The following is a 15040-nucleotide window of genomic DNA, read 5'->3' on the forward strand; positions in this document are numbered from 1 at the left end:
AGGCTTGTTGGAGAGTTTAAAGGACATGAGAAATTTCATTTTGGAATGCCCATATGGTATCAGAAGTGAAAACTCTGGGCTTCCAAATGAGCAGTCTTTTCCAAATTTGCTACTTAGTTGGCAGATCTGACCTCCTTGAGCTGTTTTGTTGATGCTGTCTCTCTGGGGTTGAGCCATTCAGGTCAGCATCTGTGTGTTGCTTTATGCCTTTGGAGTTGGTGTTGCTCGGTAAGCTGCAATCCCTTTGTGAGGATGTTGTTGGAAACACACAGATTAATTTACTCAGTTTGTACTTTCTTTCATTTATTCTCTGATGGTGCTCTTGCCATCTCCAGCTCTACTTCGTATTAAAGACAGAACCTTTACTTGCTCTAATAATAGGTTTTAAGTCAGGAGGAAGAGAGCTTTAACTCAGTTGGCATGGAGGGCAGAATATATGGTACACTGAATAAACAAAGACCTAGAAGGCTTTTGTCAGCCTAAAATACTCCCTACGATTGTTTTTGATGAAATAATAATAATTATAGTGACGGCTGAGGCTTGCCACTGAAAACCTGTAATTTTTAGCAGCTGTGTCACGACCATAACAGCTACTGGCATGTATAAAATAAAATGTACGTTTTCCTGAACTGCGATTGCCCCTGTATGTAAATACCTTATTACTTGCTGGACCTGCTTTTTAATTGTCAACTTACTTGAAGCATCCTGAAAATTCAAGTAACTTCAAAAGTTTTGTCTTATGCACTCCAAAGAGATTTTGAAGCCAATGATTATCTTAAATAAATTAATTAATAGACTTGATCCAAATACAGTTTATTAGGGAAATTTGGTTATGCACAGCTACAATCACATGGATTGCTGCACACCTAGCATCAACTAATTATCTATTCAGTGGATGGAAATCTGCCCAACACCAGTGCCGTCAAAGGACTCTATGGTAGGAGATGATATGTAAATGTGAATTTCACAGTAACCTTATTTCCAAAGCTGTATTTGCACTCTCTATAGTTTATCAAAGAGAGATGGAAGCCCTTCTGAGATTGTGTTTCATACATTGGCAGATATTTCATGATGTAACAGGATTTGCTAGACAAATGCCTACTACCTGCAAAGAGAACACAGTTGGTATAGTTGCTTGATGGTGGAGAGAGTAAGGGAATCAGGTCTGTCTTTAGAAACTTCAGTTCTGTTAGGAAAGGCAGGCATGTAAATTTGAGATAAGAACTTTAATCTGGAATCCACAGAAGTATAGATGTTCACAGGTGATGTCATGCAGTCTGATGACAGAGGGAAGAATTCAAAATGAAGAATTTAGGACCTCATGGTGACAGGTACCTGGCTAATTTGATTTTCTTATTATTTTCTGCAGCCATCCAAGGATCTGGAGTCAGGGCCCAAAGGGAGGAAATGCTTATACTGGAGGAGAGCAGTATTGCTCAAAAATAGATGGAAATGTTCAGTGTAGACAACACCATGAGTGGGTTCAGTAGACATGGTAATGAGTCTTGATTCAAGAAGGAAGGAAGGAGAAGAGAGGGGATTATGGACCAAGCAAAGGGAAGGAAAAGGATATGGACATGAGAAGATCCAAAGTGTACAGAGCAGGAAGAATTCATTGCAATAGGCAGTCTTGTACATAATCTGTACACCTCCTGCTCCCAGCAGAATCAGAGCTGGGATGTGACCAACTTTATTAGTAAATTTATACCAGAATGTGGATACATTCCTTTAATTCCTACTTTTTCCCCTCCAGATTTTGTTATTGCTATATATGTAAATGGAAAATTATGTGTCAATCAACAAAATGAAATAAGTCCTTCCTAAGTTGGTGTGAAATCATAAATATGTTTGAAAACAATACTTCATGCTGGCTTTTCATAAACAATTTGATATCCCTTCACAGTCTGGATGAAGCTGTCTTTCTCAACAGGGAAACAGAGAAAATACACAATGTTGTGGCCTCTGGTCCTGAAATAAAAATAGTGGTTTGATTAAATGCCAGTTGGTTGTAAACGATAACCCACATAAACAGTGGGAAATCATTACACTTAAGCAGTGAATTCTAATTTAATTTTATGGCCTTTGGAAAGAAATCCCTCAGGCCAGTCAGCAGAAATTAAGTGATGGTAACTGAGCTAAGGCTTAGAGGGATTACAGTTAGGCTGGGCCAGCTCTGGGGCGCCCTAACCCTGCAGAGTGGAACTATCCACATCCATCCTTTCCTGTGTTCTTTTGAGCAGGTCATTTTATGGTTTGGCCATTCCAATGAATTTTCCCATTTTATGCCTTTGTGGTTTATTGCTGCATTTAAAACACCCCCACAAATTCAGTACTTTTAAACTAGCATTTTATTATAAATAATGGTTCCTCCTCTCTCTTCCTCCTTTCTCTTTCTTTATAATAGAAATTCCACATTTTATTGTGTGTAATCAATGCATTTTGCTTGTTACATTTACTTTAAAAATAATTTCTTGCCGGGCAGTGGTGACACACGCCTTTAATCCCAGCACTCGGGAGGCAGAGGCAGGTGGATCTCTGTGAGTTCGAGGCCGGGATGGACCGACAGCCTCCAAAACAATACAGAGAAACCCTGTCTCGTAAAACCAAAAAAATAAATAAAAAATAATTTCTTTTGCATGCTTATTCTTTGACAGTGTCAACTAAGTTTAGTAATAATTGGATCATATATTCTTGTCACTCTCTCTTATTCCCCTCTCATCTCTACTGAATGCCTGAGGGTCTCTAAGAAATCCCCTTCTATTTTCATGACTTTTTTGCTTTATTTTTAAAGGTTTTGTACTCCACTGAGTTTAATTAGGGTTATTTGCATGAGCATATGTGGAAGGTTGTTTTCCTGACCATGTGAAACTAGCTAGTTGCTCCATCACTGAAGAAAGTGCCCCCCCCATTATTAACTGCCAATGAGTCTTAAGGAGTGTTGGGGCCTCTAATTTTCCTTCTCTAGCCATGATGGAATGTTGATACAATCAATCTTGTGCAGGTCTTACGAGGAAATCGCAGCTGCTGTCATGTTTAGGACACAGCTCCATACTACTCCTCTGGTTCTTAACATTCTTTCTGTTCCTTCTCACTGAATGCCCCCTGCACTTTGGAGGGAGTGATATAGAACCACTATTTAGGGCCAACTTTGCATCTGTAACTTTTTGATTTGAGAGGGATTCCATTAGAGCTTAGCTGGGCAATTATTCTCCTGATTAAGGTGTTTATTGTACTGGGTTCCTTCCTGACGTATGTCTGGGGTCTTGGCCAGTTTGAAAGGAACAAAGGAGAATTTACTCAAAAGTCTTCTAGATTGAGACCCAAAGCTGAGTTCACACAGATCTTCATCATTATCACATTACTGTGTATCCTCCTAGTGTGGTCTCTCCAGTGTAGCTGTAAACTTCTCACATGGAGACTACAACAGGCCAAAGAAGTATCTGCCATCTTTGTAAAAGTAGGACAGAGGCTAGAATACCATCACTTTCAGTAAGCAGAGTGGTCAAGATAGTAACAGGCTAGCCCAGGCTCAAAGGGATGTTAAGTATATTTCATGTATTGATAAAACATATTCAATAATTTGTTATTTATAATCCACTGGCATGCAGGACCAGAGTCTTCTAGACAAATACATATTGGAAAGTCTAAAATTGTTAATGTATTTAACAGTCAATTAACAACATTTATAGAGTGATTACCTCCTCATGCAGTACCAAGCAGGTAGAATTGAGAGAAGATTGCCAATTTGCAAAACAAACATAAACAGGTAAGAGCTGTTTCTTATAAACATCTGATGTGCAGATTGGATACTTAGCTAATGCCTTGGCCTCTAGCCTTTATGTGACTATTTGTATTTTGCTCATGCTCCATATTGTTCTTCATTAACATGAGCATGTCCTGAGTTTTTCCCAAACCCTAAACTATATTCTTTGTTGGATGCTGTGAAAGTGTACATCAGGCAATAGATGCAATATACCCAGTTGTCCTGACAGCAGGTATACTTTAAGAATCATTCTGCTTCTTCTAATCCTGTTGAGCTTGTCTGTGTTGGCACTGATTGACAGCAAAGGCAATAACATGTAAAGGCACCTGCTGGCATTGATTTGGCTTTACAGTCAGAGAAGACAAAGGGAGATTACTTTCCAGCACATTGTGCCAGGCCTGTTGATCTAATCTGATCTACACAGGGGCTCATATAAAGATGCAAGTTGTTTTAGGCAGGCATCTGGAGCTGTCTGGCTAGAAGAGTTATTATGTATCAGAACAAATTAGGCAAAATTAGTACAGCATTCAAATGGCACCAGCACAGGTGTAACGTTGGCTGGCTGCTAAAATATGTCACATAGCAACACAATCACACTCATTAAGGAAGAATAAGTTATATAGACATAGTGTGAGAGCAGAAAATATCATAGGCCATTTGTTCAGTAGCCATGATATGACTGGATTAATTAGAACATGTCAAAATTTGCTTTTGAAATCTTTTGCGTTAAAAGAAGAAAGACAAAGTAAGAAATGATGGGCATTTTTCTCAGATCTGCTTTTGGATTTCTTCCCTTGTTTCCATGCTTCAGCTGAAGAAGCATTTATTAACTTACTCATGTTTGTACATGTTTCGCTGTATTCACACACTCAACAGGATTTATTGAGGACTTGCTACTTACCAGGCACTGGGCCAGGAGCAAATGCTTGCTGGTGAGCAACATTAGGCACTGCTCCAGCTTCAAGGGACTTCTAGAATATTTAGGGAGATAAGGAAATAAATAAACAACACATACATGATACACACTCAAATGGAGAGCTCTGTATAAAGTAAGATAAACGCTCATATTTTAGAATTCCAGAATTCCATGCTGCATGGTGAAGACTTTACTTCTTATTCTCAAGTTAAACCTGATTGTTTTTCTCTGTGAGGCATCAACTGGGTAACTCTCCAGAAGAGGAAATTCAGGAGCCTCTTCCTTTTCCATTTCCGGTGGCTCTGTCCATACTGTCAACTATTCCTTGGTACTCCCCATTCAAATGGCAGGCAAGGGAAAGACCAAGAGAGTTGTGGATGGGATATTTGTTGAGTCTGTCTTAGAAGTAGGGAATCATATTTCTTACCACCCTGTTGTTCAGAACTCAGGCACATGGTCATGTTTAGCTCCAAGGGAGGAGATAAAGTGTAGTTGTTACCTGAAAGGGTAATGGGGTATAATAACTAGTCTCTGCCATGTGCTTGTGAAGACAAATTAAAATACAGATAAATGAAAAACATCTAAGATATAAAGTACTCAGGGATTTTATAGTTTTGTTGATGAACTGTGTGAATTAAATATTGAAATCATTCATATTATTGATCTTTAAATGAAAAAATAAGGAAAGATATTTAAGCTATCAATAACTCCAAGTCTTTACAGGTGTGAAGGGCTGAGTACCCTCAAGAAGTATTTGATGAGAGAGTGTCTAGTAAGTGTCACAACTAAGTCGCTGATTTATTACAGAGGCACAGTTGAGTTCTATTTTCTGCCTTCTGTTAGAAAAGTCAACACTTAAACTCAATGGCATTATTTCTCAGCACTGAGCTTTCTCTTAAAGAACCCAATCAAAGGGACTCTGATTCTTAACAGAATCACAGCCATCCACTGGCCTGGTCATCACGATCTGTCAGTGAAAAGCTGAAGTTCATGTATGGCGTCTGTTCTTGCTTAATTGCTTTGGAGGCACAGGGCCAAAACTCTTTCCAAGATGGCTATAGCTGATCCACACAGAAGAATTCCGGATCCATTGTTCTCATGAGCCTGGCCAATGTAACATCTGGCAACTGACTGACTGCACAGAAGAATTCCGGATCCATTGTTCTCATGAGCCTGGCCAATGTAACATCTGGCAACTGACTGACTGAAACTGGTATCACTGTACGCTGGTTGCAAAGACACTATTTCAAAGGAGAAAAGAGCATCTTTTGCTCTCTCTGTCTGTCTGTCTGTCTGTCTCTCTCTCTCTCTCTCCCTCGCTCGCTCGCTCCCTCTGTGTGTGTGTGTGACGGGCACACACACCACACACACACACACACACACACACACACACACCGGGGTGTACAGTGCCAGAAGTTGACATTGGTGTTTTCCTAAGTTGTTCTCCACTACATTTTTTGTGACAGACTCTCTCTCTTAAACATATTCTTTATTGATTCTTTGGCAATTTCATGTCATGCACCCCAATCCCATTCACCTCCCTGTCCCTCCTTATATACCCCTCACTACTGTAGTGTCCCTCTCCCCAAAAAACCCCTCAATTTAATTGAAAACAAAATAAAGCAAACAAAAATACCATCTTGCTCCTTCATCCATCCTGTCTCTCCAGACCTCTTCATTCATCCTAATGGCACTGGGAGCTGCAGTGTGTTGCAAATTATACATTTTTGTCCAATCAGCCCTACTCAGAAATGTTCATTGCATTGTGCATTGGTCTGATTCAAGGCCTCTGACCTCTGGCATGCCATTATCAATGAACTTTCACCAAAACTCCCCTTGGATATCCAGCAGTTGTCCTGAGTCATGGATATCCTGTGGCTATCATTCTGCAGGGCCAGTCCCTTCATATACTCCAGCAGGTTGTAGATTGGGTAGAGCCATCTACCCTAAGACCCAGAATGTGGGTGTGAATGGTAGATGAGCTGGTCAGTATGGGCCGCTGGGACCAGCTACCTCAGGTGATATGTGGATCCATTTCTCCTAGGCCCATGCCATTAAGGCCAGCTCTTCCATGCTCTTGGTGAGGGATGGAATCACATCTCTCCTGAGTGTGGGGGCCAACACTCCCATGAGGGCCCAGACCAGGTCTCAGTCACTGCAGTATCTAGCCAGGTGCTAGGCCAGCTATCCAAGGGCCAGGCAAGTGTGGGGCCAGCTCAACATGGAGCTCTGATTTCATCTCACATGGTTCCAATGACCCCCTCTGGTAACACAGGACATAGACAAAATATATACTCCAGCTGCTGCAGGACAACAGACCCAGATATAGCTCTCAGCAGCAGCCTTGGCAAGGACAATACCATGGCCCAGGTAATAACTCAAGCCACTAAGATTGGCATGACCCCAGAGGAGGCCGCATGGCTGTTGGACACCTGTATGGCCACAAGCTGAGGGCTTGAACCTGGGTCTGTGTGTCCTTTGATGGCTCTTTGGGCCATGAACATCAACACAGACCCTGTTGTGGTAGGATAACAGACCCAAACATGGACGTATGCTGTACTCTATGCTGGGTGTCTCCATGGCTCCAGGTGGCAGCACAGTCCACTTAGATTGGAAAGGCCCTTAGGAACAACACAAGACAGGTTCTCTTTCTGAGTCTGGAGCTTGCAGATTCAGCTGGACTGGAAGGCCAGTGATACCCCAGGATCTGCCTGCCTCTTACTCCAGCCCCCACCATGATAGAGATTAGTGTACTCTGGCTGATTTTTTACCTGAGTGTTTAGGTCCTTATATGCTTGTGCAACAAAGACTTTACCTAATGAGTTGTCTCTCCAGTCCTTCAGAGTATATATTTGTGCATTGATAAATGCTTCTATGTTGGAAACACTGAAGTTTGTTCGTGTCTTTTGTTAACTTCTGACCTGAGGGGTTCTGTGAATTAGAGATATGGCTCATAAGAACTTTGAATCACTAAACAAATTACAGCCTGTGTCTCATCCAGTTTTTTTTAACATTGGTATGGCTTCTGAAAATGATATATATTAATAATGTATGTTATACAACTCAAAGGATTGGAGAATGCAGAGCAAATACAGTTTTGTAGGAATAACCTTTGGGGAAGAAACTGGGATTAGGAAATGTCTCTGAGAATACAGTTTGCTGATGACCTGCTTTCTACTCACCTACAGTGTTCAATGGTGTGTGGACTTCTGGGCCATCTCCAGGTTTATACATACCACTTGCTGGCTCTTGATCTGGGGTTCTGTATATCAGCCAGTGTTCCCTCAAGCTTAAAAAACAGCTGCTAGAAAAGGATTGAGGAAAACCTGAGTGTAAATCATCAAATTACCTCTCTCCACTTTCTAAGCAGATGTCTATTTTCAAAGAGAACATTTTCTAGTCATTCCAGATTTGGATCTAATGAAAGCTTATCTCAATACACAGTCAAGTCAAATAATTTCCTTCTTGCGTCTTTAAAGTAACGGGCCAAACGGAATTGAATTGTTTGTCTGCAGCAATCGCTCTTGCCAGAGTCAGCTGTCACAGACTATGTTTGGTGTTCCAGAGGTCTTATGAGACCCAGCTGTCAGGCCTGGAAGAGAATTGTGCCACTGCCACAGGTCAAAGAAGAGAGTGTATTGTGCTCATGGGATTTTGACACAGTGCCAGTGGTGGCAGGGTTATCATACTCAACAATGAAGAGATCTTTATGAAATTTCTTTAAAAATCCTGAGGTTATAAAATAATTCCAAATTATGAAATATTTATTTTGTGAATCTAGTTTCATTTGTGGTGATGGTGAGAAACAGAGCAAAGATTTTTGGTACTACATTATGATGTAACACATTTATATAAAGATTTTAATTTGGACTCATACTTGAAATTCAGAATTTGAATTTGATGTGTAGGGAATTCTGGTTATCAACCAATTACATCAAAAAAACTGATGATTTTCACTTTTTATTGATAACATTATAAAACACAGGTATTCATGGAAACTGTGGTCAATAATATTATGTATAGATCATATATAGTATGCAATATATACACAAAGTTATTTAGACCTGATTTAGCAGTATTTATATAAAAGTGAAATCTTATTAAATGGAAGTTTGTTATGAATTTGTAGAGTGATATGACTACTTCAAAGGAGAGAGAAAGATACAAATGCAAAGTACAGATGACAGGAATTCTGGTCTCTTATACACTGACAGTTTGTGTATTGGCAGTATTCTCTCTGGATGTTTAAAGGCATTGATCACAGAGTGCCACCAAGTGCAACAACAGGTATAATGGAGACAGACGCCCTGGGAATTGAGTCACATGAGAGACAAAGTAATGGGCATCAGTCAGAGAAGGTAGGCAGAGCCAAATGGTAAGAAAAATAGCAGGCTGTTAGATTTTCACTTATTCTTGACACTTTGATCGTTATGAGTCTCTGCATTAACCCCTTCCTAAGGTAATAAGAAACTCCTCTGAGGAAAGTGGAGCAAAACACTATTCTATGGAGAATAAACATGAGCATTTGGAAGGTGGCTTGAGGAGATGCCATTTTTTTTCAAGCTCTAATTCCAAAAAGGGGCTGTGACATAGTAGGTGATGCTTGTGTACTCAGCCCAGGACTTACACAATACTGCATTCTTAATAGCAGGCAAGTCAGTCCAATATTTGTCTGGCAGAGACAATATTTTTATCATTATTTGTATTGTAAGCAGCAATTAACCTTCATTTTCTCTATATCCCAAAACAATAGCAACTAACAATCTTGGAAAAGCTCATTTAGAAGGCAGGCCTCTCAGCCCATGTGCTCCAAGGGCATACTGCAAGAGGAGAGCTCAGGCGGTGCTCTTCAGATGGCACAGTGGGGTAAAATTTTACAATTACCAATGCTTATTGCTTTGCCTTTTGGGTTTTGTTTCATTTAGACTGAAGAAATTATTTCCACTTTTGAGACTACCATTAAACTGGCCAGTGGAAAGGAAATCCACACTTCCATTTTACCAAATATTCCCACTAATGTCTTCCAACAGATGAGACTTTCCTGATGAATGAATTGCAAAGTCTCCCAGTTCTAATGAAGATAGATGGCTTTTTTGCTGTTCAAATAACATCTATTTGAAATTACAAATAACATTAATTTTTTCAAATCATAGCTATAATTCATTCTGAAAAATTTGATTTGTTTAATACTTTCTTTCACTTTGAAAATGTTGGCTCACCATAATGAGTACTAGGACACTGCCCACACTAATGTAAATATATACTAAGCATCATCTCTGACTAAAAGTTATTTCAACCCATATTAATTTGTTTCTCTCTCACAACAGTCTGAAGGAAGTATGATCCTTGCCTGTCTCACAAATGTGAAACTGAAGCTCAAACATAGTAACTATTTTGCTTGACATCAAACTCCTGAGTTTAAGGATAATAAGTATGGGTTACATGATTTCAATGAGATTTTTCTTTATTGCCTCATCTCCTTGAAAGATAAGCACATTTAGGCACACATGGCGATGAGAGTATATGTGATGCTGAACTACTGTATGTCTGTAGCTCACCTAAGTGTCTATTAAAGCTGCACATTGTCTCCCAGGGGGAGGATGCCTCATGTCACATGCACACAGCATTGCATATAGCTTCACACAGTGGTTTTAAGTGATGCATTCAGTGTCAATAAATGCATCCATTTGTGCCATTGCAGGAGCTATCTATGATAAATTCAGCTATTTGGTGTATTTTCCTTTGCCCTTTAGTGCTATTAAAGTTTTGGCAGCAGAATTTTACTTACAAATCAAATGTCCAGTGAAGTAAAAGTGTAGCATCGTTGGCAGAAACATGGGAGAATTGGGTTGTCACTGATTTCGTTTGACTGTTACTTCATCTGGCATAGGAAGATAGGATTCAGCCTGAGTAAGAAGGCAGACTCTAGAGTCAAGAATTTGGGGTTCAAATATCGGTACCACTCAGAGAATACTTTAAAATACTTAGAAGGTATTGTTATACTAACCAGTCAAAATTAATATGCACTGAAACACCAAATTCATAGGCAGCCTTTTTGTCATCACTAGTAGCTGTGTCTTTGTGTGTAATGGAAGGATAGCCTAGTCTTTATCTTAGATGTGAGAATACTTGAATACTTAGAGCAGTGTTTGTTGGCCAGAGACAATGCTAGACACCATAGCTGTCATAGTTACTAATATGTGAAAAAACATTAGAACTTTGCCTCAAAATGTCTACCGAAAGAACAAAGGGAATAGCTCATTAAGGTTGAGCCTGGCGCAAGACTCTCAGAGAGAATTATGATTTAAAGAATTTTAAAACAATTTCCAAGACCGTAAGATATGCAGTGATATCATCCAACAGGTATTAAATGTAAAGTTTTGCTGTAGAGGTTTTTTTTAAAGTACCACCCTCAAAATTTTATATTCTAAGGAAGTCTATGGCTCACTTTTGGCTGGCTAATCGAAAAGATTGTGATGTTACCTCCAATTACAGCTAATCTGATTTGGGGCACATAGGTCAGCCTGATGCTGCTGAATGTCTACACCACATATGGAATGTGTTGGCTTTCACGAATCAGGCTGTGGATGGATAAATGGATAAAGGAGATTTGTTCATAGAAACATGACTGGCATTGTAAATAATGAGTATAAAAACCAAGAAAGGGAACTTAGAGAGGTAGAGATAAGGGAAGTGGTTGTGTGTGGTTTTCAGATATCTAAATAACTCAAGTGTGGAGGTGTGCTCTGGGAAGAATAAGACCAAGGCAGATAAGGGGGGTTCACCACTTTCTGGGGTACTGGGAAGTTCTGGCATTCCTGAAAATTCACCGCTATTGTTAATGATATCACTCCTAGCATCCTTTCAATGTTTATGCTCCTGTAAAGATACAAGGATGTTGGGGGATGGGGGTGACTTGACTGCCTAATTAGCAGTCTGCTGAGCACTCTTGTTGCACTGTGTGCCTTGCGCAAAAACCTCTTCAGTGGAGCAGCCAGATAGATAGACCACAATTACACTAACACTGGCCATTCTGAATGCTCCATGAATGCCAAGAGGAAGCTGTAAGGTGACAGCAGCCAACTAGACCAAAATTACACTAGCACCAGTCATTCCAAATGCTTCATGGATGCCGTAGGGAATCTGTAAGGTGATAAAAACGGCTTATTCGTCTGCCTGAGGGTGCAGCCCCAGCCAAGACTTAAACAGCTTGGGTTGAACTTTCCTGCAACCATTTCTCCCTGAACAAGAGGAGTACTTTCCCCAGCTAGCCTGCAGAGGCATTGCTGTGACTGGTGTCGCGATTGGAAGAAACATCAATATTCATCTGCATGAAAGGTTTGCTCTTACTGGTGTAGACACACAGTCCCTGGGTGTATAAGCAGGCTGTTGGGTTCAGTTGCTGTATAAGCTGGGAGACGTCTTCCTAGTTTTCTCCTCCTGGTGTTGCAACCTTAGGTTCAATAAAATAATTCTTTCAAGTGGTCTTTCCTTAAAGTAGGAACTTCAGTTGAATAGGCTCAGCTGATAACATGAAGAAAGACACAGTGCCAGCAGAGGCAACACAGTGGCAGTGACAGTGGCAGCAGTGATGGCAGGGTATCCGTGACAGTCACAAATGAGCATCAGCACAAGCAGAAGCACTGAAGCAGAAGTGAGGGGGCAGCAGCTTTGACAGCCACTGCAGGGGGAAAATGGAGAAGGGTGGCAGGTTGAGTGGAAGAAAGCCATGGCAACCAAGAACCCCTGGTGATGAGCAAAGATGGAGCCACAGGAACTAGAGGCAGAAGTGGAGTTGTGGCAGTGAGTTGGCAGTTGGCCTAGCAAGGCCAAATATTTGGAACTGGACAACTGGCTGCCCCTGTTGCAAAAGTGGCAAAGCAGCCATCTGTAATGGCAACTCCATAAGAGAAGTCCCAAGAGCAGGGCATTATATCAGCAGAAGCATCAGCAACCAAAAGGCAATCGGAACTGCCATCTCAATGGTGGCAACTGTTACCATGGCCACCACACCAGGACATGGTTGGAGAGTTGAAATGAGAGGCAGAGCAGGACAACAAGGAAGAGCAGAAGTTGGGAGAAGATAAAAGAGCCAAGGATAGGAAGAGATGAGGAGGCAGGGAGGAGAAACTGCTGGCCCTGACTGTGGAAAGAGGTCCAAAGTGTTATCATTTCTTTAGGGTCATGGGTCCCCTCAATCCTAACGTAGGAGCTATAATAACACTGGGTGTTACCAAGAGCCAAGGACTATCAGTTTCTATTCCTGAAATCTGTACTGCCAGCTGAAGAATACTAACTACCTTGCCATGCACGAGAGCCGAGACTGACACAGCTAAGTTTTCTAGTCCCTGGAGCATGCGTAAGAGTTGGAATATTAGACTGCACCACTTGCTGCTGCTGCCCCTACCTGCTTGCTGCTTCTCCTCTCCACTGACCAGATACCCAGGCTACATTGCTGCCTAGGCTACCTGCCCTATAAGTACTGCCGCCATCTACCCAAGATCTTTAAATGGTTACAGCCAATGCACCTTGACAAAGCTGACCGGTGACAAGACCAAACCAAGGTAAGAGTCACAAAAATAATTGACCACATCTTGTAGTCTGCAGGCAAATGGGTAGAACTAAAAAAATTATCCTGAGTAAGACCCATAAAGACAAACATGATATGTAGTCACTCGTAAATAGATGTTAATGTAAAGCAAAGGGTAACCAGGCTATAATCCACAACCTTAGAGATGCTAGGTAAAAAGGGGGACTCTAAGAGGGACACACATGGAGGATCCCAAGAAGAGAAAATACTTAAGATCTCTTGAGTAAACTGGAAGGGGGTAGAATGGAGGGCATGAGGGATGGGAACATGATGGACCAAGAAGATTGAGTTGTGGGGGGTACAGAAAGGGAACAATGGAAGAGATAGTTTGATTGAGGGAGCCATTATGGGGTTAAGGAGAAACCTGGTGCTAGAGAAATTCTCAGGAATCCACAAGGATAACCCCAGCTAAGACTCCTAGAAATAGTGGAGAGGGTGTCTGAATAGGCCTTCCCCTTTAATCAGATTAGTGACTTCACTAATTGTCATCACAGAACCTGCATCCAGTAACAAACAGATGGAGGCTGATGCAGTGACCCACAGCCAAGCACTGGGCTGAGCTCCTGGAATTCAGTTGGAGAGAGGGAGGAGGGATCATATTAACATGGGGGTTCAAGGGCATGATGGGGAAAGCCACAGAGACAGCTGACCTGAGCAAGTGGGAGCTCACACACTATGAACTGACAGTTGGGGAACCTGCATGGAACAAAACTCAGCCTTCTGAATGTGGCGGCTTGATCTGTTGGAGAGGGGCTGGCAGTGGCATCAGGACATATCCCAGGTGCATGAACTGCCTTTTTGTAGCTTATTCCCTATAGTGAGATTCCTTGTTCAGTCTTCATAGGAGGGGGGGCTTGTTCCTGCCTTAATTTGGTATGCCAGACTTTGTTGCCTCCCCAAGGAAGGCCTTACCCTCTCTGAGGAGTGGGTAGAGAAGAGGTGGGGGACAGGAGAAGGGGAGGGAGTTAGTATGTAACAATAAATAAAATAAAAATAGGGATGCAAGCCGGGCGGTGGTGGCGCACGCCTTTAATCCCAGCACTCGGGAGGCAGAGGCAGGCAGATCTCTGTGAGTTCGAGGCCGGGCTGGACCGATAGCCTCCAAAACAATACAGAGAAACCCTGTCTCGTAAAAACCAAAAAAAAAAAAAAATAGGGATGCAAAAAAAAAGAAAAGGAAAAGTTATTGAATGTGCAGAAAAATGTTAGTTGATTCTGACAGATTTAATTTCAACACAATGATTTTCTAGAAAATGAAATTATAGAAAATCAGAATAGACTTTTTTTTCTGAGGATGTCAGTCCCTTTTGGGGGTGGTCAGCAATGAAGCAGTCATGTATCCTTAGCAGTTGACAAGAGCTTATACCACTTCATTCTGATGAGTGAGTTACTGCCCATCAGGGGTGTTGTGTGGAGGAACCCTGAATTACTGGAAGACACTAGAGGCAGCCCAAATCTCCTATTTCCAAGGCTTTATTTTGTGTTATTTCTGCTTTGTGCACAAGTACACTGTTTATGTTTTTTTGCTTGTTTGGGGGTTGTCAATATTGAATTCCCTCCATGACTACTGTAGAGGTATCTTTTACTGAAATCAAATCAGCATTATATGAACCAAACATGATTATTCTTGCAGAAGGTGCTTATTGACTTTACCAAACATCTCAGTTGACTTGAATGTCTTTTATTAATATCTGTTTGATTCTTGATAATTCTCTCTTCCCAAGATGAAAGTGATCAAAGTATCAAGATTTCATATACCCATGATTTTAGA

Source organism: Mesocricetus auratus, unplaced genomic scaffold, assembly GCF_017639785.1.
Source record: "Mesocricetus auratus isolate SY011 unplaced genomic scaffold, BCM_Maur_2.0 Super-Scaffold_100004, whole genome shotgun sequence".
Lineage (NCBI taxonomy): Eukaryota > Metazoa > Chordata > Mammalia > Rodentia > Cricetidae > Mesocricetus > Mesocricetus auratus.